Here is a 27,550-nt window from a genome sequence, read left to right on the forward strand (position 1 = left end):
AATTAATAAAAGCCAATATTTCATAATAACTATAAAGAGAAAGTAACCTTTAAAAATTATATCATTTTTTTTTAAAAGAGAGAACCAATGACAAGATTTTGGAGAAAACCAGTAAACCATTCTTCCCAAATTAAAAAAAGAGGATAATTCTTTGCCTCCACTAATTACCAGGATGTTCACCTCATTGCTTTCAGTGATGAAGCATCAACTTGGCTCAGAGTTCCTTCTCTCTGTTCTCTCTGTCAAGGAGATAAATTGACAAGTTATGTCTCTCATAAAAGTTACTGATGCAACAATCCTGAGATGTGCTTTATTTGTGCTTTATAAGAAGTGAAGAGCTTCTTTTCTTATACTGAAGGCTAAAGTACATAAAGTTTCCCATTTTCACGTGTTGAATAGATAAAGTCCTTGTCAAGCACCTTCTACACGCCAAGTCCAGTGGCAACATACACACGCTTGTATTTTGTCCTGTTTATCTCTCATTTCACACGATCTTGTTTATTTCTCATGGTCTGGGAATAGCATCATCTTACTTTATGGACGTGAAAAACAAGGCTACATGGGGCTCTATAATTTCCTTACCATCTTACTTCCCCCAGAAAACCTCAAATCTAAAGTAAGCTGAATCAGCTACCCTAATCTTAAATGAGGCATATTTGGTGGAGAAATCTCGACTTGCCATGGATTTTAAAATCGTCCATTTATTAGTCACATTTACCAAGCCTCTAATACACTCCAAAAACTGTTAAAATACAATAATAATGTCACAGTCCCAATGTCCCCAACAATACTAATCTCACATAATGGTATAAGATAATGTGGGTATTTGGAGAAGTCTTATTTAACTTATATGCAGAGTACATCATGAAAAATGCTGGGCTGGAAGAAGCACAAGCAGGAATCAAGATTGCCGGGAGAAATATCAATAAACTCAGATATGCAGATGACACCACCCTTATGGCAGAAAGTGAAGAGGAACTGAAAAGACTCTTGATGAAAGTGAAAAAGGAGAGCGAAAAAGTTGCCTTAAAGCTCAACATTCAGAAAACTAAGATCATGGCATCCGGTCCCATCACTTCATGGCAAATAGAAGGGGAAACAGTAGAAACAGTGTCAGACTTTATCTTTTTGGGCTCCAAAATCACGGCAGATGGTGATTGCAGCCATGAAATTAAAAGACGCTTACTCCTTGGAAGGAAAAGTTATGACCAACCTAGATAGCATATTACAAAGAAAAGATATTACTTTGCCAACAAAGGTTCGTCTAGTCAAGGCTATGGTTTTTCCAGTGGTCATGTATGGATGTAAGAGTTGGACTGTGAAGAAAACTGAGCACCGAAGAATTGATGCTTTTGAACTGTGGTGTTGGAGAAGACTCTTGAGAGTCCCTTGGACTTCAAGGAGATCCAACCAGTCCATTCTAAAGGAGATCAGTCCTGGGTGTTCTTTGGAAGGACTGATGCTAAAGCTGGAACTCCAGTACTTTGGCCACCTGATGCGAAGAGTCGACTCATTGGAAAAGACTCTGATGCTGGGAGGGACTGGGGGCAGGAGGAGAAGGGGATGACAGAGGATGAGATGAGGCATCACCGACTCGTTGGACCTGAGTTTGAGTGAACTCCGGGAGTTGGTGATGGACAGGGAGGCCTGGAATGCTGCAATTCATGGGGTCGCAAAGAGTCGGACACGACTGAGCGACTGAACTGAACTGAACTGATACATACTCTGTGTACTATCATGATGCTGGTGCAATCTTGTGTTTCCATCTTTTGTAATTCAGGGTCCAGCAGGATGCAGGGAGGGGTTGGCATGCCTGCCCATCTCAGGCTACATGTAGGGAAAGACAAGCAAACAGAGCAAGTGGTGCCTACAATGCTGAAGAAGCTATGACTTGGGGTGACCAAGGGCTTCACCTTAAGGAACAGACCTACATCATAATGTCAGTAGTAAAAACGTGGTATTGTTGGAGTTGTGCTAATGCTCCCAAGTCTGACACAGTCTGTCTCTGCAGGACTAACTCTAGCCAATGATATAAAATTAGCATTTGAAGATTCCCCTGGTCCAAAGGCTTAGGATAATAATTCAGAAGGCAGGTTTCTGACTTGGTCAGCTGAGCAAGTTCCCAGAGAAAGCAGACCTTTTCCGATGAGGGAAAAAAGGATTTTAATTTTGAAGGGTGAGTATACCTCCACATGACTGAAAAATGTCAGTGGCTGTCTTGGCAGTTAAGAAAATCTTGGGTCGATTTAGGACAGGGAGGTCAAGCAGAGGCTGAGATTACATGAAGGAACACAGAACTTTTCTCATGTAAATTTATTCACTCACTCAACAATTTTTAAAATATGCTAATTTCTGGAGATATTAAAGAGATGGAATCTCTGACTTAATGGAGATCAGAGTTGAGAATATTAAAATATCTAATTAAACCAGTTGTTGTTCAGTTGCTAAGTCATGTCTGACTCTTTGCAACCCATAGACTGTAGCATGCCAGGCTTCCCTGCCCCTCACTATCTCCTGGAGTTTGTTCAAACTCACGTCCATTGAGTTGGTGATGCCATCCAACCATCTCATCCTCTGTCACCCCCTTCTCCTGACAATCTTTTGAGCATCAGGGTCTTCACCAATGAGTTGGCTCTTCTAATAAGTTGTCTCTTCACATCAGGTAGCCAAAAGATTGTAGCTTCAGCTTCAGCTTCAGCATCAGTCCTTCCAATGAATATTCAGGGTTGATTTCCTTTAGGATTGACTGGTTTGATCTCCTTCCTGTCCAAGGAATTCTCAAGAGTCTTCTCCAGCACCACAATTCAAAAGCATCTTCAGCATTCAGCTTTCTTTATGGTCCAACTCTCACATCTGCCCATGACCACTGGAAAAACCACAGCTTTGATGATACAGACCTTTGTGGGCAAAGTGCTATCTTTGCTTTTTAATATGCTGTCTAGGTTTGTCATAGATTTTCTTTCAAGAAGCAAGCGTCTTTTAAATTCATGGCTACAGTCACGTCACCATTAAACCAGTTAGTACTATATATTTGACGCATGAAGTGATGGATCACATGGAGGGCCATCAAGGCCCTAATCCAGACCCAAGTGAAGGGGATGAAGCTAAAGTTCTAACAGAAGACTTCTTGGAATCAATGGTGTCCAACTCGAGTATTAAAGAATCAGTAGGAGCTGGCAGTGAAGGAAGGCAGGGTATCCCAGATGAATGTGGCAAGGTCAGAAGATAGGTAGTAACATTTGTAGTATATTCAAGAAACTTTCTGTCTGATTGAAATGCAGACAGTTGTGTAGGTAGAGTAGAACCTTTTTGTGATTTCAATTTGTATTTTCTTAATGACTAGTGAGGATAAGCAGCCACATAAAGTTTATTTTCCATTTTTGGTGAAATGTTTATTTAAAACTTTTGCCCACTTTTAAGTGGATTATTTCCTTCCATATTGTGACTTTTGAAAGTGTTTTGTCCTTTTTAGGTACAAGTTTTTTGTCAGACTTGTGACCTCTGAATACTTCCTCCCAGGGAAATGGTATGCCTTTTCATTCCCTTGGTAGTATCTTTCACAGAGCAAAGATTCTAACGTTAATGGAGTTAAATTGATGAACTTTTTTCTTTGATGAAGTAAGCTTTTAGCATCATACCTGAAAACTCTTTGAATAACTCAAGTTTACAAAGAGTTTTTGTTTTGTTTTACAATTTTCAATTTTACAATTAGGTCTTTGGTCCATTATTTGTTTATTTTTATGGTGAAGTCATGGGTTTTGTGTGTGTGTGTGTGTTTTACATAAAATGTCCAATTATTTCAGCATTATTTATTGAAAGGACTACCTTTTCTTAATTGAATTGCCTTTGAAAATTTTCAAAAATAAAATGACCAAATTTGTATTGATCTCTTTCTGGAATCTCTATTCTATACCACTGATCTATATATCCTTTTGCCAACACTGCACTATCTTAATTATATAGATTTATACTGTCTTAAAATCAGATAGTGTGAGTCCTCCAATTTTGTTCTTCTTTTCAAAATGTTTTGGCTATTCTCAATTCTGTGCTTTACTATCATACAAATGTATTCGTGTGTTATAAATTTTAGATTTAGTTTGTCAGTATCTACAAAAAAAATTCCTACTGGGGTCTTGATTGTGACTATGTTAAATTTATAGATAAATTTCAGAAAAACTGATATTTTAATGATTTTCCCACTTCTTATTCTAATCCATAAAATTAATATATTTCTGAATTTGCTTAGGTTCTATGACCTCATCAGAATTTGAAGTTTTCAGCACTCAGATTCTACACATATTTTGTTACCTAAGCATTTATTTTATTTGGTATTACTGTAAAAGGCACTAATTTTAATTTTGAATTTCACCTTGTATTAAAATGTATCTGTTTATTTTAATCAGTTAGGGACATGGAGATATGCAGAGACAACACTGATTTTCACGGAAGTTTATACTCACAGATCCCTAGAAACAAGAGCCATGAGAAGCCATGTGGGGAAGCACAGGGGCACAAGGGCAAGGGGAGGGCACAGCCCAGAGAGAGTTTCTATATTGTCCTTTGCAGGAAAGCGTAGAGGAATCAGAGCAGGCAAATTTAAACAAATTTAGGATTTGATGGTGTGAATAATTTCAGTGGACTCTGGGCTAGGGGGACCGAGTTACTCTGTACTTGGTCCAGCGGTGACTTGGAGCAGGAAAGATACTGGCTTGATGTGTGAGAGTTAGATATAGGAGATGACTGGGAGTATGGACTCAGAATTGGTTTGTATATGAAAGATGTGCTCATGGGAAAGTTGTTTTCTGCCTGTAGAAATTAGCTAGCCCTGGGAGGGGCAATCTCTCCCCTAAAGTCCCCTAAGGTGTCAAGACATCATGAAATATAGAAAATAGAAAACATGATTGACACAGACTTGTTCATTGCTAGAATGGAGAAAAATATGAGTTTTTGGGGGATATAGTTACCTTGTATCCTGTGATTTTGCTAAACTCACTTATTAGTTCAAGGAGCTTTTGTGTAGATCTCTTGGAATTTTCAATGTAGACAATTATGTTGTCTGTGAATTGAGGAAGTTTTGTCTTTTTCAATCTGTATGCCTCTTGTTTGTTTGTATTCTCTAACTGGCTATTTTTCTATTTCTTGAGTATATTTAAATGTTATTAATTAATTCAATATTTACTCTTTGCTGAGCTTCATTTTAAAGATGAATAATACTTAGAGAGCATACAAATTTGTGGTCAAGTTAAATATTTAAGTACAATATGATGTAAGTGCTAAGATGGAGGTGTGCTGTCTATAATCTGAGAAAGCTTGCTAATTATGGCCAGGCAAATTGGAGGCCTCCACTAAGAAGGCTTTAAAAGAAGAACAAGAGTTCATTGAATGAACAAATGGGGAAGTGCATCCTAAGAAGCAAGAATAGTATAGGGACTGAAGGAAGAATGTACTTGAAAACTGTTACATTTGAATAGTTCAAATTAACTGGAAAAAAGAGAGAGTTGATTCCGGGATAACTGGCAAGAAAGATTGGGGACTGATTGTAAAAGGCCAAACATTCCTTGCTCCAGATTTTAGAATTAAGTCTGTAAGTAATGGAGAACCATAAAGATTTTAAAGTCTGGAAGTCAAATAACAAAATTTGTAATCTAAATATGCTCCTGCTCAGTCATTCCGACTCTTTGCAACCCTGTGGACTGTAGCCTCTGTTCATGGGATTTCTCAGGCAAGAATACTGGAGTGGGTTGCCATTTCCTGCTCCAGGGAATCTTCCTAACCCAGGGATCAAATCTGCGTCTCCTATGTTGGCAGATGGATTCTTTACCACTGTGCCACCTGGGAATCCTCACTGTGACTTCAAGTTTATAATGTTTTGATAACAGAAGTGTCAGGTTAGAATGGCAGTTGACTAATTTGCCCTCGCCCACTTTTCCATCAAAATACTTATTAAAGGGACTTCCCTGGTGATCCGGAGGCTTCCCTGGTGGCTCAGATAGTAAAGAATCTGCCCACAATCTGGGAGACCTGGGTTCGATCTCTGGGCCAGGAAGATGCCCTGGAGAAGGGAATGGCAACCCACACCAGTATTCTTGCCTGGAGAATTCCATGGACAGAGAAGCCTGTTAGGCTACAGTCCATAGGATCGCAGAGTTGGACACAACTGAGCTACTTTCATTTCCCTTGTCCAGTGGCTAAGACTCTGCGCTGCCAGTACAGGGCACACAGGTTCAATCCCTGGTCAGGGAACTAGATTACACATGCCGTAACTAGGAGTTTGCATGCTGCAACAAAATACAGATTCTACATGCTGCAAATAAGACCCAGAGCAGCTAAATATATATATATTTCAGTTCAGTTCAGTTCAGTCGCTCAGTCGTGTCTGACTCTTTGCGACCCCATGAATTGCAGCATGCCAGGCCTCCCTGTCCATCACCAACTCCCGGAGTTCACTCAGACTCACGCCCATCGAGTCAGTGATGCCATCCAGCCATCTCATTCTCTGTCATGCCCTTGGCCTCCTGACCCCAATCCGTCCCAGCATCAGAATCTTTTCCAATGAGTCAACTCTTCGCATCAGGTGGCCAAAGTACTGGAGTTTCAGCTTTAGCATCATTCCTTCCAAAGAAATCCCAGGGCTGATCTCCTTCAGAATGGATTGGTTGGATCTCCTTGCAGTCCAAGGAACTCTCAAGAGTCTTCTCCAACACCACAGTTCAAAAGCATCAATTCTTTGGCGCTCAGCCTTATTCACAGTCCAACTCTCACATCCATACATGACCACAGGAAAAACCATAGCCTTGACTAGATGAACCTTTGTTGGCAAAGTAATATTTCTGCTTTTGAATATGCTATCTAGGTTGGTCATAACTTTTCTTCCAAGGAGTAAGCGTCTTTTAATTTCATGGCTGCAGTCACCATCTGCAGTGATTTTGGAGCCCCAAAAAATAAAGTCTGACACTGTTTCTACTGTTTCCCCATCTATTTCCCATGAAGTGATGGGACCGGATGCCATGATCTTCATTTTCTGAATGTTGAGCTTTAAGCCAACTTTGTCACTCTCCTCTTTCACTTCCATCAAGAGGCTCTTTAGTTCTTCTTCACTTTCTGCCATAAGGGTGGTGTCATATGCATATCTGAGGTTATTGATATTTCTCCCGGCAATCTTGATTCCAGCTTGTGCTTCTTCCAGTCCAGCATTTCTCATGATGTACTCTGTATATAAGTTAAATAAGCAGGGTGACAATATACAGCCTTGACGAACTCCTTTTCCTATTTGGAACCAGTCTGTTGCTCCATGTCCAGTTCTAACTGTTGCTTCCTGACCTGCATACAAATTTCTCAAGAGGCAGATCAGGTGGTCTGGTATTCCCATCACTTGAAGAATTTTCCACAGTTTAAGGCTTTGGCATAGTCAATAAAGCAGAAATAGATGTTTTTCTGGAACTCTCTTGCTTTTTCCATGATTCAGCGGATGTTGGCAATTTGATCTCTGGTTCTGCCTTTTCTAAAACCAGCTTGAACATCAGGAAGTTCACAGTTCACATATTGCTGAAGCCTGGCTTGGAGAATTTTGAGCATTACTTTACTAGCGTGCGAGATGAGTGCAATTGTGCGGCAGTTTGAGCATTCTTTGGCATTGCCTTTCTTTGGGATTGGAATGAAAACTGACCTTTTCCAGTCCTGTGGCCACTGCTGAGTTTTCCAAATTTGCTGGCATATTGAGTGCAGCACTTCCACAGCATCATCTTTCAGGATTTGAAATAGCTCCACTGGAATTCCATCACCTCTACTAGCTTTGTTTGTAGTGATGCTTTCTAAGGCCCACTTGACTTCACATTCCAGGATGTCTGGCTCTAGGTGAGTGATCACACCATCGTGATTATCTGGGTCATGAAGATCTTTTTTGTACAGTTCTTCTGTGTATTCTTGCCACCTCTTCTTAATATCTTCTGCTTCTGTTAGGTCCATACCATTTCTGTCCTTTATCGAGCCCATCTTTGCATGAAATGTTCCCTTGGTATCTCTAATTTTCTTGAAGAGATCTCTAGTCTTTCCCATTCTGTTGTTTTCCTCCATGGAGAAGGAAGTGGCAACCCACTCCAGTGTTCTTGCCTGGAGAATCCCAGGAACGGGGGAGCCTGGTGGGCTGCCATCTATGGGATCACACAGAGTTGGACACGACTGAAGTGACTTAGCATAGCATATATTTAAAACTTATTAAAGAGCACAAAGTGGCAGGCCATTATGAAATATGAATGTTTATCACAATTTATCATGCTCCAGAAGGATTTTTCACTAATGATAGCATGGATTAGGCATTGAAACACAGCCAGACAGAAAAACTAAAACCAAATGTTACTGGGTGCCCTGTCCTCAGAAGTGTAACATCTCTATTTAGGAAAGGAGGGTAGTGGTGAAGAGTTTGGATTTTCAAACAATATGGTTTTAAAATATGATTCTATGGACTTCCCTTGGTGGTTCAGTGGTTAAAACTCAGCACTTGCAATGCAGGGGATGTGAGTTTGATCCCTGGTCCTACATGCTATGTGGTGTAGCCAAAAAAAAATTTTTTTAATGTGATTTTACCATTTACTTGTTCTGAGTTCTTAAAATTATTTACATTAAATTTTCCTTTATGTATAAACTTGAGTTATTTATATTATTTACCTTAAAAATTGTTAGGGTTATACTTCAGTTCAGTTCAGTCGCTCAGTTGTGTCCGACTCTCTGCGACCCCATGGACTGCAGCACACTAGGCTTCCCTGTCCATCATCAACTCCCAGAGCTTACTCAAACTCATGTCCATCACATCAGTGATGCCATCCAACCATCTCATCCTCTGTCATCCTCTTCTCTTCGGCCTTCAATATTTCCCAGCATCAGGGTCTTCAAATGAGTCAGTTCTTCACATCAGGTCACCAAAGTATTGGAATTTCAGCTTCAGCATCAGTCCTTCCAATGAATATTCAGGGCTGATTTCCTTTAGGATAGACTGGTTGGATCTCCTTGCAGTCCAAGGGACTCTTAGGAGTCTTCTCCAACAGTAGAGTTCAAAAGCATCCATTCTTCAGCACTCAGCTTTCTTTATAGTCCAACTCTCACATCCATACATGACTACTGGAAAAATCATAGCTTTGACTGAAAGTGAAAGTGAAGTCACTCAGTCGTGTCCGACTCTTTGCGACCCCATGGACTGTAGCCTACCAGGCTCCTCTGTCCATGGGATTTTCCAGGCAAGAGTACTGAAGTGGGTTGCCATTTCCTTCTCCAGGGGATCTTCCTGACCCAGGGATTGAACCCAGGTCTTCTGCCTTGCAGGCAGACGCTTTACCGTTTGAGCCATCAGGGAAGTTCTTTGACTAGATGGACCTTTGTTGGCAAAGTAATGTCTCTACTTTTTAATATGCTATCTAGGTTGGTCACAACTTTTCTTCCAAGGAGCAAGCATCTTTTAATTTCATGGCTGCAGTCACCATGGCTGCAGTGATTTTGGAACCCCTCCTAAAAAAATAAAGTCAGCCACTGTTTCCCCACTTATTTGCCATGAAGTGATGGGACCAGATGCCATGATCTCAGTTTTCTGAATGTTGAGTTTTAATCCAACTTTTTCACTCTCCTCTTTCATTTTCATCAAGAGGCTCCTAATTCTTCTTTGCTTTTTGTCATAAGTGTGGTGTCATCTGCATATCTGAGGTTATTGATATTTCTCCTGGGAATCTTGATTACAGCTTGTGCCTCATCCAGCCCAATTATTTCTCATGATGGGTTATGCTTAGGGAATATAATCTGCTTGTCCTCTGTGGAATTTATGCCACCTCCTGCCATTGCCTGCATCATTTTTTATTTTGTTTTTGTTTTCTCATTTTTTTTAGAATCAAGAGAGACAGACTTTCAAGGGAAAGATCTCAGACTAAATCTAGCTCTTAATGATATGATGTATTAATTACTTAGTGTCCCTCTTTAAACTCAGTTCAGTTCAGTTCAGTCGCTCAGTCGTGTCTGACTCTTTGCGACCCCATGAATCGCAGCACGCCAGGCCTCCCTGTCCATCACCAACTCCCGGAGTTCACTCAGACTCATGTCCATTGAGCCAGTGATGCCATCCAGCCATCTCACCCTCTGTCGTCCTCTTCTTCTCCTGCCCCCAATCCCTCCCAGCTTCAGTCTTTTCCAATGAGTCAACTCTTTGCATGAGGTGGCCAAAGTACTGGAGTTTCAGCTTTAGCATCATTCCTTCCAAAGAAATCCAGGGCGGATCTCTTCAGAATGGACTGGTTGGATCTCCTTGCAGCCCAAGGGACTCTTAAGAGTCTTCTCCAATACCACACTTCAAAAGCATCAATTCTTCGGCACTCAGCTTTCTTCACAGTCCAACTCTCACATCCACACGTGACTACTGGAAAAACCATAGCCTTGACTAGACAAGTATATAGGTAATCAAAAAATTTTTGACCAATTATAGTAAAATTTAAAATAGGGATTCATTCAACTACTTAAATGTAGACTTTAAAACATCACTTTTTATATATAAATAGTAGAATTTAAAACAAAATTTCAATCATTTCTTCAATTCAGAAGATAGAAGCAAACAATTAATAGGTCATATTTTTAATAGCATAAAGCAATTGACAGAGTTGAGGTCAAGCACACTGTTTTGGGCTGACAGAAGTTACCCCATTGAAAAACAGATATGCTCAATTTCCCCATTAAAATTCTTCATAAACAAAATACAACAGACTAAATCACACACATAAATTATATATGCATATATTAAAAGCCTCAAAATGCTAACATAAAGAAATGAAAAATGAACAGTAGACAAATTAGAATAAGCAAGTGAATACATTAAAATAGCATTTGCAACCCTGTTAAAAGACAAAATTCAAGCTTTAAAAATACCAACAAAGCTGCAGGATACAAAATCAATACACAGAAATCACTTGCATTTCTATACACTTACAATGAAAAATCAGAAAGAGAAATTAAGGAATCAATCCCATTCACCACTGCAACAAAAAGAATTAAATACCTAGGAATAAACTTACCTAAGGAGACAAAAGAACTGTACACAGAAAATTATAAGACACTAGTGAAAGAAACCAAAGATGACATAAACAGATGGAGATATATTCCATGTTCCTGGGTAGGAAGAATCAATATTGTGAAAATGACTATACTACCAAATGCAATCTACAGATTCAATGTGATCCCTATCAAATTACCAATGGCATTTTTCACAGAACTAGAGCAAAAAATTTCACAATTCATATGGAAACACAAAAGACCCCAAATAGCCAAAGCAGTCTTGAGAAAGAAGAATGGAGCTGGAGGAATAAACCTTCCTGACTTCAGATTATGCTACAAAGCTACAGTCATCAAGACAGTATGGTACTGGCACAAAAACAGAAATATAGACCAATGGAACAATATAGAAAGCCCAGAAATAAATCCATGAGCCTATGGGTACCTTATTTTTGACAAAGGAGGCAAGAATATACAATGGGGCAAAAACAGCCTCTTCAATAAATGGTGCTGGGAAAACTGGACAGCTACATGTAAAAGAATGACATTAGAACACTTCCTAACACCACACACAAAGATAAACTCAAAATGGATTAAGGACTTAAATGTAAGACCAGAAACTGAAACTCTTAGAGGAAAACATAGGCAGAACACTTGATGACATAAATCAAAGAAAGATCCTCAATGGCCCACCTCCTAGAGTAACAGAAACAAAAACAAAAGTAAACAAGTGGGACCTGATTAAACTTAAAAGCTTTTACCCGGCAAAGGAAACTATAAGCAAGGTAAAAAGACAACCCTCAGAAAATAATAGCAAACGAAACAACTGACAAAGGATTAATTTCCAAAATATACAAGTAGCTCATACAACTCAATGCCAGAAAAACAAACAACCCAATCAAAAAATGGGGAAAAGACTTAAACAGACATTTCTCCAAAGAAGACATACAGATGGCTAACAAACACATGAAAAGATGCTCAACACATCTCATCATTAGAGAAATGCGAATCAAAACTACAATGAGATATCACCTCACACTGGTCAGAATGGCTCATCAAAAAGTATACAAACAACAAATGCTGGAGAGGGTGTGGAGAAAAGGGAACACTCTTGCATTTTTGGTGGGCATGTAAATTGATACAGCCTATGGAAGACAGTATGGAGATGCCTTAAAAAACTAGGAATAAAACCACCATATGACCCAGGAATCCCACTTCTAGGCATATACCCCGAGGAAACCAAAATTGAAAAAGACACATGTATCCCATTGTTCACTGAAGCACTATTTACAATAGCTAGAACAAGGAAGCAACCTAGAGGTCCATCGACAGATGAATGGATAAAGAAGTTGTGGTACATATACACAATGGAATGTTACTCAGCCATAAAAAGGAACGCATTTGCATCAGTTCTGATGAGATGGATGAACCTATAATCTATTATACAGAGTGAAGTGAGTCAGAAATAGTAATATCATATTAATATCAAATAAATACCATATTCTAACACATATATGGAATCTAGAAGAATGGTATTGAACAACTTATTTACAGGGCAGCAATGGAGAAACAGACATAGAGAATAGACTTGTGGAAACAGGGAGTGGGGAGGAGAGGGTGAGATGTATGGAAAGAGTAACATGGAAACTTACATTACCATATGTAAAATAGATAGCCAACAGGAATTTGCTGTACAGCTCAGGAAACTCAAACAGGGCTCTGTATCAACCTGGAAGGGTGGGATGGAGAGAGAGATGGGAGGGAGGTTCAAAGAGGGGATATATGTATACCTATGGCTGACTCATGTCGAGGTTTGACAGAAAACAACAAAATTCTGTAAAGCAATTATCCTTCAATAAAAACATAAATTAAAAAGAAAAAAAAAAGAGTAGGGGCCAAAAAAGCATTCTCTTTGATGATGCTAAGTGTGATACGTGTTGTCTAGAATGCAGTTACAGATAACATATTGGTGAATAAAGTAAATGATTTATTAGTTAAAAAAAATACCAACAAAGCAAAACAATGCATAATGAATAATTTTCTATTGATATTAAACATCTATAAGAAGTTTTAAAAATCATGGGACTTCCCTGGTGGTCCAGTGGTTAAGACACCATGCTTCTAATACAGGGGTATGGGTTCAATGCCTGGTCAGGGAATTAAGATCCCACATGCCATGTACTGCAACCAAAACTTTTTTTTTTTAATTTTTAAATTAAAAGAAGTCAAAATGTGGAGAATAGCCTTATATCAAAATGTTAGCAAACATTAAACACATGTGTTCCTAATATCTTTTCAAGGAGAGTTTAGCATGCCTCAACCAGTCAATGTCAGATGGACCAGGAAAATTTAAAGTACATACGGTTAGAATAATATCATGGGAAAAAAACTCAATTAGGAGACATATAGCAAATGCTTCAAAAATTACACAGATGTGCTTTATTTAAGCAGCCATGCAATATTTATAAAAATGGCTTACATATAAGGCTACAAAGTAAACCTCCAGAACATCTAAAGTAAGATATTTGATACTCCACATATAATAATACATTTGCATTCCCTCACATTTACCTCCATAAAATAAATATTCTCTGGTTATTTCTTCCTATATCTTAACTGCAAAAGCTCAGATCTTGCTAGCATACATTAGCCAGGTCCTCAATTCCTTCAGTGTGAAACCTATTTCCTTCTGGAATATAGACAGTAATCATCAGTACTTGACCCTCATTTATCTGGATGGAGACAAGGACAAAAGATGAAGGATTTGCAACATCTTTTAGGCTCTTGTGTCAGGTGAACCTTTGCAAGACCTGAGGGAGGCACCTCTCTTCCAACAAGGAAGAGAAAGTGGCAGGCCTGGGACTTTCAGATCAATCAACCAAATATCCCGTCACCAGGTCCCAGGGTCCCACTGTTTTCTTATCAGAAATCTGACATAGGTGACCTATCAAGGATCCTCTGCAACACTCTCTTACAATAAGATCCTAAGTCCAATTTTCAGTGGTGCCTGCCAGTAACTGTAAGACCTAAGGGCTTCTCAAAACCCTGTCATAGAGAACTCTGGTTTTCAAAGTGTGCTGTAAGCAGATAGTTTGTTAAAGAATTCCAAAGTAGCAACTTCCCTGGTGGTCCAGTGGTTAAAGACTCTGTGCTTCCAATGCAAGAGGCATGGGTTCAATCCCTGGTTGGGGAACTAAGTTCTCACATGCTGTACAGTTAAGAAAATAAATATCATTCCTGTTTACCTACAAAGAGAGGGTTATAAATTTGTTTTGCTTTACTGCAAATTGTGTGTGTGTGTAAGTTGCTTCAGTCATGTCCGACTCTTTGCAACCCTGTGGACTGTAGCACACCAGGCTCCTCTGTCTGTGGGATTCTCCAGGCAAGAATACTGGAATGGATTGCTATGCCCTCTTCCAAGGGATCTTCCAGACCCAGGGATTGAACCTGCATCTCTTATATCTCCTGCATTGGCAGGCAGGTTCTTTACCACTAGCACCACCTGTGTGCATCATTTTTCACTGCCCTAATCTTCACCCAAACCAGTTCAATCCTAAAGGAAATCAATGTTGAATATTCATTGGAAAGTCTGTTGCTGAAGCTGAAGCTCCAGTACTCTGACCACCTGATGTGAAGAGCTGAAACTCAATGGAAAAGACTCGCTGATGCTGGGAAAGACTGAAGGCAAAGGGAGAAGCAGGCAGCAGAGGATGAGATGGTTTGACAGCATCATCGAATCTGCCTGCAATGCAGGAGATCTAGGATCAATCTCTAGGTTGGAAAGATCTCCTGGAGAAGGGAATGGCTACTCACTCCAGTATTCTTGTCTGGAGAGCTCCATGGATAGAGGAGACCAGTCAGTTATAGTCTATCGGGTCGCAAAGAGTTGAACATGACTTCGTGACTGCACAACAAAAACAAAATCTTCACCTAAATATTCAATGACTTATGACCTAGATGTCACCTATAATCTTTCTTCACTATCATTCTTGATTATCTTCATAATTGGCTCAGACTCTAATTCCACACTCTAAGAAAGTACAAAGCCTTTTCAGTTTAGTTCAGTTCAGTCACTCAGTCATGTCGGACTTTGCAACCCCATGGACTGCAGCACGCCTGGCTTCCCTGTCCATCACCAACCCCGGAGCTTGCTCAAACTCATGTCCATCAAGTCAGTGATGCCATCCAACAATCTCATCCTCTGTCATCCCCTTCTCCTGCCTTCAATTTTTCCCAGCATCAGGGTCTTTTCCAATGAGTCAGTTCTTCGCAGAACTTTTTCTTAAAAACCCTTTTCAAGAGTTCTTCAAATTACTGGTACTCTTATATCCTCATATTTGTCTCTGGCCATGGACAACTTTTTCCATGTGTTTTCATAATGCAATTTGTTAACACAGATGTGATGCTGTTCATCACATACTCCAAAAGGAAAAAAAGAGAGAGAAAGGTTAAAAAAAAAAAAAAAAAAAAACTACTCACAAAATTTTTTCTGGATGCTAGGAGTAGGTTGTGTGTGTGTGTTGGGTAGCAGGAGCGTGGAGGGGAGGTTGGGGAGATGACACTGAAAACATTTCCTGAATCAACATTTAACAGTCTTGTTGTTAAAATTCTTTTTGGGCATCCTGTCACAGGAGTTTGCCCCATCTCACTGACTCGTCTCATTCCTCTATTTCTTACTTCCTCCCACTCAGATTCCCTTAGAAACTGAAATAGTTTTTCTCCTCACCTTTGTAGACAGCAATATAGCTTTTTGCTAACTCTTACTGTCAAACTTTCCCACACAAACCATTCAGCCAAGCCCAAAGGGCTGCTATTCAACTTTTAACATTTGTTATTAACTATAGAGACCATAAACATTAAAAATATTTTTCTCTTACACTTTTCCTGATTTTATGACTTCTTGCTATCTTTCAGTAGTCCCAGAGATGTAGCCCTTAAGTACAGTCTGTCAATTCTTTTATGACGATGTAAGAATACTCTTCTAAAGTTAAGGTTTATTCATCCCAAGGTAAAAACTTCTCAAATTCTACTATACTGTACCACCTTGCATGCATACTAAGATGCTTCAGTTGTGTCTGACTCTTTGCAACCCTCTGGACTATAGCCCACCATACTCTTCTGTCCATGGAATTTCCCAGGCAAGAATACTGGAGTGGGTTGCCACTCCCTTCTCCAGGGGATCTTCCTGACCGAGGGATTGAACCTCCGTCTCCTCTATTGTGGGCAGATTCTTTATTGTCTGAGCTACAAACTGTATGATATAGCCCCAAAGCCTAGATTGTTCTTTTTCTAATTATTTCCAGCAAAGTAGCTCATGTGTATTTGAGTATGTTTTTTAACCTTTCTCTCAGTTTCCTTCATTTGAAACTGAGAATAATAACGATGTCCTGAGCAAAAGTCTATGATCAATGATTAAAAAAATAAATACACTTAGCACTGTATCTACATAGCACAAACAAGTGTTCAATGTATGCTAATAATTTTTATCTTCATCATACTTATCATATATGGACCCAAGAGTCTCCTTGATCCTATAAAGTAAGGGGGGATAATGTTAACTGATGTCAGTGAAGAGGTGGACAGGGGCTATTTGAAAATCTAACTGCAGGATTAAAACAGAGTTCCCTACAAAGTCCCATTTTTTTCCCCTAATATCTGACTCCATACATAATTTAATCTCTCTCTAGTGACAGACTAGCAAAATAGATGGACTCCCATGTTTTCTGCACATACGTGTATACTTACATACACACAATGTATAAAATAGAAGCCTAGATAGGGGATCAGAGAGATTTGGGAGAATATCCACATGACATCTTTTCTGGCCATGTCTCAAAAACATCCAGATTTCCGAGCTTCCTCTTGAACATAAAGCCCATCTGTGACAATCTGGTTTCTCTGCATATTGAAGAGCACATTTTCTCTCCTGGGGAATAGTGGGAGCATACATTGCCAACGTGCTGGCAGAGCCTGCCTGGGAAGCCACGCTCCTCTTTTTCTTTGGCTCTCAGAAGTGACTTATAGTCAACAGTTGCCTTCGTCAAGTGGAGAAGACAAGCAATGTGTCTTAAATAGCACTCTTATAATTAGAAATATGCACACAAAGATTAATTTTGGAATCTATGCTTTTTTTTTCCCTGAAGAGCATAATTTCCTAAAATCTGGGGGGAAAAGTTTATGTTCTCACTATCTTTTTGAAAAAATAAGTCTCAAGAAGCCTTCTTGTTCCTTCAAATTTCATCCCGCAACCTGAATTGTTTTAAGTTAAGCATAAATGCAAAATGCAAATAGTAAGAAAAACTGGGCAAATTTTTGGTCACCCATATGATGGAGAAATCCATATTTAAAGAATAATTACAAATCAATGAGAAAAAGGAGTGATCCATTAAAAAAATAATCTAATTATGAAAGAATTGCAAGTGACTAAAAAATATGAAAAATGTTCACCTTACTGGCAATCTAAAATAATCAAATTTAAGACTAACAATGATTCATTTTGCCTAAGATATTTGCTGATATTAATGGTGCAGTAAAAAGAAAAATACTTGATTTTGCTGATGGGAGTAATAAATTGACACTCTCTCTGGTGACTCAGATGGTGAAGAATCTGCCTGCAATGCAGGAGACCTGGATTCTATACCTGGGTCAGGAAGATTCCCTGGATAAGGGAATGGCTACCCACTCCAGTATTTTTGCCTGGAGAATTCCATAGAAAGAGGAGCCTGATGGGCTAAAGTCCATGGGGTTGCAAAGAGTCAGGTACGACTGAGCAAATAACACTTTCATTTTTTTCACTTTCTTAATAGCATAGAATAGGAGGATACGTTGGTTCAGATTTTGTAGAAGGCAAATTGACAATGTGTTCCAAGTTTTATCCTTTGATCCCCAAATTTCCCTTGTAGGAAACATATCTAAGAAATATTTAACTACTTATCTCTGGTGATGCTGAATGGAGTATTTTTTTGTAATAAAAAATGATAAAGTCAATATCTAAAAAAGTAGATTTGTTAAAAGATGGCACATTCTTAAAATGGACTACTGTGCAGAAGTTGAAAATGATAATTTAGAAAGATTATGTATGATATGAAAAAATATTTGTGACATTTTTAAGGGAGGATAAAGGCGAGAAAGCCATCTCCCTAGTTAAGCTGCTTCTTTTCTTAACACGATTCAAATCTTCATCACTCTTCAAATACCCTATCCTACACACTTTCTTCAACCACAGGGAAAATTCTCAACTCTTGAACAGAAAAGAATATGCCAGACAGGTCCTCTCTCCAGTTCTATCTTGACACCTACAGTTTCCTGACTTACACCCATAGCTGTTTAACTCTCTCTCATGACAATGGAAGAGGCACCCCTAATTCTAGCCTCAAGCTCATTCTGCCCCCTGGGCTTTCGGTAGCTGTCTGCCCACATGTAATGTATAAGGGACAAGGCAAAGTTCAAAGGGAAACTCAAATGTATGTGTCTAAACATTTTAGTCATAAATCAAGATAACTCTTATGTAAAATATGTTCCCATCCTTCTGATGAACAAATATGCCTGAGGAACTGAGAAGCAAGTGGGAATTAAATTCTGGAACGTTCTGAACCAGAATGAGGAGATACTCTCAAGCCCGCTCCCCTTCTCTTCCCACTTCCGGCTGTGTCCCACACTCTGAAGGGCACTCACACGTAGTTCAGGTTCTGTGCAGCCTTCATGACAGCCACCTTGAACCCCCTTCTGGCTTAGATGTGACACATGCCTGCTATATGCCCATCTGAGGGAGGAAAGATTCTGAAAAAAAGGCACGTGGACCCCAGAGGGAAGCTCTGCAGGGTCGTCAAACCAGGAAGTGGGCTTCAGATAGGCCCTGAGTGAGCACCACACAGACACAATCCCTTGGTCCACAGACTCTGCCTGCCCTTTAGGGAGGAGAACCATCAGAGGAGAACCAGCGCAGCTCCCAGATCTGGTCTCTGTCGTCTTCAGTCACAACCCAACCTTGGCTGTTAGGTGGAGAGAGGTCACCCTGCTGCATAAAGATGAGTTTCTACTTCTTGATTTGAATACTAGGCTTGTGATTTTTGGTTGAAGAACAAATAAACGTGATCATTTCACAAGTGATGTGTCTTATTTCATACGTTTTGAACACTTCTATCTTATTTATAGTAGGAAATTTACTGTACACAAAATTCCACCTCCCCAGTTCAGTTCAGTTCCGTCGCTCAGTCGTGTCCGACTCTTTGCGACCCCATGAATCGCAGCACGCCAGGCCTCCCTGTCCATCACCAACTCCCGGAGTTCACTCAGACTCACGTCCATTGAGTCAGTGATGCCATCCAGCCATCTCATCCTCTGTCGTCCCCTTCTCCTCCTGCCCCCAATCCCTCCCAGCATCAGAGTCTTTTCCAATGAGTCAACTCTTTGCATGAGGTGGCCAAAGTACTGGAGTTTCAGCTTTAGCATCATTCCTTCCAAAGAAATCCCAGGGCTGATCTCCTTCAGAATGGACTGGTTAGATGTCCTTGAAGTCCAAGGGACTCTCAAGAGTCTTCTCCAACACCACAGTTCAAAAGCATCAATTCATTGGCGCTCAGCCTTCTTCACAGTCCAACTCTCACATCCATACATGACCACTGGAAAAACCATAGCCTTGACTAGACAGACCTTTGTTGGCAAGGTAATGTCTCTGCTTTTGAATATGCTATCTAGGTTGGTCATAACTTTCCTTCCAAGGAGTAAGCGTCTTTTAATTTCATGGCTGCAGTCACCATCTGCAATGATTTTGGAGCCCCAAAAAATAAAGTCTGACACTGTTTCCACTGTTTCCCCATCTATTTCCCATGAAGTGATGGGACCAGATGCCATGATCTTCATTTTCTGAATGTTGAGCTTTAAGCCAACTTTTTCACTCTCCACTTTCACTTTCATCAAGAAGCTTTTTAGTTCCTCTTCACTTTCTGCCATAAGGGTGGGGTCATCTGCATATCTGAGGTTATTGATATTTCTCCTGGCAATCTTGATTCCAGCTTGTGCTTCTCCCCAGTGAACTTTTTGAAATTGTTATTCACTTGTATGAATCTCTTAAAAAAGAATCCCTCCTATTTATACCTTTTTAGTGAGTATTTTGGAGAAGGAAATGGCAACCCACTCCAGTGTTCTTGCCTGGAGAATCTCATGGACAGAGAAGCCTGGTAGGCTGCAGTCCATGGGGTCACACAGAGTCGGACACAGCTGAAGCGACTTGGCAGTGAGTATTTTAATTCTTGGACTCTCTCTTTTTATAAATTTTATTACTTTAGAGGATAATTATTTTAGTTGGAGGATAATTGCTTTACAATGTTGTGTTAGTTTCTTCTGTACAGCAACGTGATCTCTCCCGAAGGTGAGTATTCACCTATCATTTAGTGTTGAAGGCCTTGAACTCAAAAGGTAGGGGGTGATTGAATAAAAGGTTAGATCATTTGTTAGGAAGTAATTGAAGCACAGAGTAACCTGCCCATCACAAAGATGACTGTCTGGAGGAAGCAGATTCAGGAAAAACTTTTTTTTTTCTTGTACAGTGTAATTTTGAGAAGAAATGCTGCTGCTTGCTGGTGCCTTGTTTGCCTAAAAAATATTTAACTCATAGAAAAAATATCTGGGAACTCGCGTTGTGTTCCAGAAGTATCTTTCAACAGAGCAATGCAACTGCAAGGTTGTCAAGACAAGTGGAAACAGATAAGAATGAGTCAATGCGGTATTTAAGCAAGTTAGAAAGTGAGGAGAAGGCAATGGCACCCCACTCCAGTTCTCTTGCCTGGAAAATCCCATGGACAGAGGAGCCTGGTAGGCTGCAGTCCATGGGGTCCCGAAGAGTCAGACACAACTGAGCGACTTCACTTTCACTTTTCTCTTTCATGCATTGGAGAAGAAAATGGCAACCCACTCCAGTATTCTTGCCTGGAGAATCCCAGGGACAGGGGAGCCTGGTGGGCTGCCGTCTATGGGGTCGCACAGAGTCAGACACGACTGAAACGACTTAGTAGTAGTAGTAGTAGAAAGTGAGGATGGATTCATAGTGGCTACATATCTCTTCAATTAATTTAATAAATACATCTGCAGAATTTTTTAAAAAGGATGTTTTATCCAGCAGTCCTATTGTTAATCTTAGGACTTTCCAATCCCTAGCTTTCTGATCATATTTTTTTTTTCAATTTGGTAATTAGAACAGAGCATTGTCCTGATGGACTAATGCACATCACTATGACGTGGCAGACAAAACTGGTCTCGTTTCCACCACAGCAATTTTATGAATTGGTCTCAAGTTACAAATACTCTGAGCACCCACGATATCCTGGGAATCTGAGTGGTGTGAGCCTGTGTCTCCATGTTTCTATGGTAACTCCAACACACATAATAAGCCAAGTGATCAGAAATAAATCAGTCTACTATGTTCTTAATTTCCTTATGAAAAACTCCAGGTGTGCATATATGTATTTTAACTGCAAGCCAAGCTTCAGATAAAAGTGTGAATTATATATACAATATACATGCCACACACACAGAAAAATGTGTGTATATTCTACAAGAATCCCACATGTATGTATTATATTGTACACATGTAAAAAGAGGCACTGACTTCATAAAATGCTGAAAGCTATTCAGGCTATCTCTACAACCCAACAGTAAACAGGCATTAAGTAAATAAAGTACGTGAGAAAAAGCACAGGATCAAATCAGCAGATGCAGGTTTAAAACTAGCTCAGAGATTTTCCTGGTGTTTGATATTTTGGAAATTTGTGTTCTCTAATGACCACTTTCATATAAGGCTACTTCCAGTGTCAAGGTGGAGGTAGTATTTATAATTCTCCAACATATGAGAGAATGGGAAACCAGATGTTACCTGCATACAAGGCTTTAACTCCCTGGGTGAAGTCTGTCCTGAGCCACAGAGTAAGGAGGGAGCCGGTGCTGACGCTGAAGAAATGCAGCTGAAATCCTGGTAACTAGCATCCTTGGGCCTGTTATTCCTCCTGACAGCTGCGGGGTGTCTCAACGTTTCCCAAGAGACCACAGCTGACTCCTGAGTCCTTCACCTGGAGAGTAGCCTCTGGGCTTTGCATTCCCGCCCCAAGTCGACTTCCAGCCCCTTCCAAGGGGCCCCGCCAGCAGGAAATCTCCTTTGAACAACGTGGGGGCTGCCTGCGGGCCGGGTCCTGGTCCTGGCAGGCAGAGGAAGGCAAACAGGAGCCCAAAGGATGCTCCCAAGGCTTGGGGTGTGTAGGGCAGCAAGCGTGGATCTGATGGAGGCAAGCAGCAGAGGATGCCAGGGTTGCGCTGGTGGATGCCAGCGTCTCAGAAAACCAGAACCGCAGAGTCCACTGGGTGGGTACCACGGCATGAACCACACTCTCGCGATGAAGCCAACCGCAAGGGCTCTTGGGAGATCACAGTCTCACCCCCACCTCCGCCTCTCTGTTTTAATATCTTTTTTTTTTAAGATTTTTTTTGATGTAGATAATTTTTAAAGTCTTTATTGCATTTGTTATATAATATTATTTCTGTTTTATGTTCTGAGGTTCTTTTGGATGCAAGGCATGTGGGATCTTAGCTCCCCCACCAGGGATCAAACTCACACCCCCTGCATTGAAAGGTGAAGTTTTACCCACTTGACCACCAGGGATGCCCTTCTTTGGCTCTCTTATGTATTATAAATATTTTCCCAGTTTATTGTTTTTATTTGCATAGTTTTATATATAATCATTAACATCTTTCTGTTTTTGCAGTGTTGTGCATTAAGGGTCATATGTCAAGTTGCTTTCCATGCCTCTTCCTCCTCCCCCAGGGTTATGTGTTCTAGGTTTTCTTCATGGGCTTTAAATCATCCCACACCTACATTTAATTATCTGATTTATTGGCATTTATTTTTACAATACTCTATGAAATAGTATCCAAACTTTTCTTCCAGAACTTAACCAGATGTTATAACTTAATCTGTTGATAAATTGCTTTTCTACTTTCTTTAATTATTTTCTATTAAAGTATAATACACAAAGAGACTGCATAAATCATATAAATGCAGTCCAATGAGTTGTCTAAGTGAACACATTCATGAAAATACCCCAGTAGCTCAAGAACCAGAACGCGGCCAGCACCTAGGACACCCACTGCCAGGCTTTTTCTTAGTCACCATGTTTCTTCCCCACCAAAGGTTACTGCTATATGTACAGATGAACCCACATACTCTCTTGTGATGTGCTCTCTTCGACTTCAAGTTATACTTGTGAAATTCAAGTTGTGCTAATGTATATTTTGTTGTATAGTATTTTATTATTTGAATATTTCACAATTTATCTCTTCTACCATTGGTGGACATTTGGGTTGTTTCCAACTTTGGGCTAGATTGCTACTGTAAACATTCTTGTACATTAAAAAAAAATATATATATATATATATATATACACACAAGTTTCTGTTAAGTATACATGTACATAAGAATGAAATTGCTGGACCATGTTGTAAAATTTTGCCAATCAGTTTTAAGGTGACATACAAATTTGCATTACTTTCAGCATGAGAATTTCAGGTATTCAGTATCTTCAGCAGTATTTATTATTGTTACTCTTTTTAATCTTAGCTCTTTTGGTGAATGTATTGACTTATTTAGCTATAGTTTTCACTTATTTTATGACTAATAAAGTTGAGAACACTTTCATAGATGTATTGGCCATTGGATATAGTTTTTTGTAAAGTGTATGTTTAATTCTATTGCCCACTGTTTTAGTGGATTCCGTGTCTTTTTCTTATTGGTTTATTGGAACTTTTATGCATTCTGGAAAAAAAATCCCTTGTGTTTATGTATATATATATGTCACAATATCTTAGTATATGCTGTGACAGTTTTGTCACCCTTTATATGTTTCCTAGGTCTGATGTGACAAACTACCACAGACTTGGTGGCTTGAAACAGCAGATTTTTTTTTCTCTCTCACAGTTCTGAAGGCCATTAAGGCCAAAGTCAAAGTGCAGGCAAGGTGGGTTCCTTCTGAAGATTCTGAGGAAGAATCTATTCCGTTTCTGGTGACTCCGGGTGTTCCTTGCTTTCTTTGACTTTCCTTGTAGACATATCATTTCAATATCTGACTCCATATTAATATTGTGGTGGTTTAATTGCTAAGTCGAGTCCAACTCTTGCAACCCCATGGATTGTAGCCTGCCAGGCTCCTTTGTCCATGGGATTCTCCAGCCAGGAATACTGGAGTGGGTTGCCATTCCGTCCTCCAGGGGATGTTCCCAACCCAGGGATCAAACCAAGGTCTCCTGCATTGCAGGCAGATTCTTTACTGACTGAGCTATGAGGGATATTAACATTATCCCTTGTGTAACTGTCTCTGTCTCTACAAAGTGCTCTCTTCTGTGCCTCCATGTCTGTTCCTCGTCTTCTTTATTTCCCATCATTGGACTCAGAGTGAAAGAAAGAAAGTGAAGTTGCTCAGTCATGTCCGACGCTTTGCGACCCCATGGACTGTAGCCTATCAGGCTCCTCCATCCATGGGATTCTCCAGGCAGAAATACTGGAGTGGGTTGCCATTTCCTTCTCCAGGAGATCTTTCCAACCCAGGGATTGAACCCGGGTCCCTCATAGCTCACTGGACTCAGGGCCCACCCTAATGCACGATGATCCCATCCTGAAATCTTCAAATCAATCACATCTTTGCCATGTAAGGTTAGTTAATATTCATGGATTCCAGGTGAACTGAATTTGAATAAATACCATTAAACCACTGCTGCTGCTGCTGCTAAGTCACTTCAGTCGTGTCCAACTCTGTGTGACCCCATAGATAGCAACCCACCAGGCTCCCCCGTCCCTGGGATTCTCCAGGCAAGAACACTGGAGTGGGTTGCCATTGCCTTCTCCAATGCATGAAAGTGAAAAGTGAAAGTGAAGTCGCTCAGTCATGTCTGACTCTTGGCGACCCCATGGACTGCAGCCCACCAGGCTCCTCCATCCATGGGATTTTCCAGGCAAGAGTACTGGAGTGGGGTGCCATTGCCTTCTCCGATTAAACCACTACATTCTCATAATTGTATTTTTTCCCTCATGGTTGGCTCCTTTTTGCAGCCCTTTAAAGAAGTCTTTTCCTCCTCCCTTACTCTTACCATCATGAAGATATTCTCTTATGTTATATTCTAGAGAAGCTAACACATTTAGATATACCATCCATCAGCAGTTAATAGTTGTGCAAGGTAAAGTGTCAAATTTCACTCCACTCCAAACAGACGTTTAACTGACAAAGGAACACTATTAAACAGAACATTCTTTTTGCACTATTCTGTAGTATCAGTCATAAATTAATGCCAATTAAGTGTTCTTTCTGGACATTTCTGAAAGATTTGTCCATCGGTCAGTCCTTAGATCATTCCCACACTATCTTAATTACTGTAGGTTTATAGGTCCTGATATTCAATAGTGGAAGGTCTCTTTATTTTTCAAGATTGTCATGACTATAAGGTGGTTCCTTCCATTTCCATGTAAATTACAAAATCATCTTATTTTGCTTCTCTCAAAATGCTTGAATTTTGATTGGTGTTGCATTGAATCTTCCATCAATTTTAGGGTATGCTGAAATTTTTACCATGTTGGAAGTGTATATTCTTCCTTTTTAAGTCTTTACTAGCCTCAACAATGTTTTAGATACTGTGAAGGACTTTTGAATACCTTTTGTTATGTTTATTCCTGTGTATCAGATGTTTTGATATCATTTTAATGGCATATTTTAAAAATTTGCCAATTTCTAATTGTCTCTGTAGATATTCTTAATTTGGTTTCCATAGATCTTGCTGATTTATTTGTTAATTATAATGGGTTATCAGCAGATTCTTTTAGGTCATTACATACAATCATCTGAGAATAGTGAGAATTTTACTTCTAGCTTCTTAATCTTTTTCCTTTTATTTCTGTCTCTTGTTTTATTTCACTGTCTAGGACCTCTAATATAATATTGAATAGAAATAAAGTGGGCAGAAATATTTATCTGGTTCCCAGTATTAGAAACCTTCTAACATTTTAACAGTGTACCATTCAGAGATCTGCTACAGGTTTTTTTTTGTAAGCATTCCAAGTTAAGGAGTTAATTCTCTTCTCTCCTTAACTCACTGAGAGTTTTTCCCCCAATGAGTAGATGGGTTTTGTCAAATGCTTTCTCCACTCTTATTGTTAAGTAAATTTTTCTTATTTTTGTTAATTTGGTCATTTATACTGTAAATTAATATAATGATTTTGATATATGTAATGTTAAATCAGCCTTACTTACCCCAGCTAAATCCACATTTGCAATGTATTATCTTTTCTACATGTTATTATATATACTAAGATTTTTTTTTATCAGGTTATAGTAACAAAATTTGGCTGGCTTTTTAATATAAAATGGGGATTACTCTCTTGATTTACAATATTCTCTTTTTATCATTTTACTGTCTGCAAGATATACAGTGATGTCCCTTTTTCATTCTCGATATAAGTAAATATCATTGGTTTTTGGTTCTTGATCAGCTTGCCAGGAGTTTATGGAGATTAGTAGTATTTCTTTTTAAATCAACCTTTGGTATTATTGGTTCTCTCCATTTTATTATTATTTTTAATATACTACTATGTCATTACTTTTTACATTTAGCTGTATTATTAATTTTTTTCAGTCTTTGCTGTATTATTAAATTTTTTCAGTCTGCATTTCAGTCTTTGATGTTCTTTTTACTAATTTCTTTAGATGAATACTTAGATCATTGTTTTCTAGTCTTTCTTCTTTTCTCACATGTATATTTAAGTTTTATATAAGCATAGTTTTAGCTGCATTTGACAAATTATTATGTCATAATTTGCCATGTTAGTCTAGAAGCAGAATCCCTCTTTGTCACCACTTTTACTTCCACATTCTTTTGTGTACTTGATTCTGCTTCTGGACTTGCTATCCTATTGTTTTTCTGTTTAATCCTGCAGCCGTCTCACCTTGTTTACTTTTCTTCCCTTTTTAAGATGATCTAATGACTCACAGAGCAAGGCCCTGTTCTATGTAATATTTGCAAAGAATTCTCTTGACTCTTTTAGGGTCCTCATTCACGGGTATAATTTTGTCAGATTCTCTAAAAATAATTCATTAGACATATGTTTTGAGTGGAATTAAAAATACAGATTATGAAGAAGTGACATGCTCGCAGTATTGAGTTTTTATGCTCAGGAATATGATATGTCTCTTCAATGCATTCCTCAATAAATAATTATCAATAATTGTTTACATCATTTTCCAATAAATATTTATAAATTTTAATATGGATTTACATATTTCTTATTAGCCTTTTTTCCCCCCTAGGAATTATTTGAAGTTGTTTTTTTTTTTTTTTTTTCTATTTTAGCATGAACTAGTAACTACTAGCTCTAACTCGGAGAAGGCAATGGCACCCCACTCCAGTCCTCTTGCCTGGAAAATCCCATGGGCGGAGGAGCCTGGTAGGCTGCAGTCCATGGGGTCGCTAAGAGTCAGACATGACTGAGCGACTTCACTTTCAC

The 27,550-nt window shown here is 39.3% G+C and overlaps 1 long non-coding RNA gene across 1 annotated transcript; it reads right to left on the bottom strand.

The window, feature by feature from the left end:
• On the bottom strand, positions 1–22,616 carry LOC129659405 (uncharacterized). The gene is made up of 3 exons (XR_008718060.1): positions 21,890–22,616; positions 12,672–12,748; positions 1–239 (listed from the first exon to the last, which is right to left on the bottom strand). It is a non-coding gene; the product is annotated as an uncharacterized LOC129659405 (long non-coding RNA).
• Between the last annotated feature and the right edge of the window lie 4,934 nt (positions 22,617–27,550).

Source organism: Bubalus kerabau, chromosome 8 (genome assembly GCF_029407905.1).
Source record: "Bubalus kerabau isolate K-KA32 ecotype Philippines breed swamp buffalo chromosome 8, PCC_UOA_SB_1v2, whole genome shotgun sequence".
Lineage (NCBI taxonomy): Eukaryota > Metazoa > Chordata > Mammalia > Artiodactyla > Bovidae > Bubalus > Bubalus kerabau.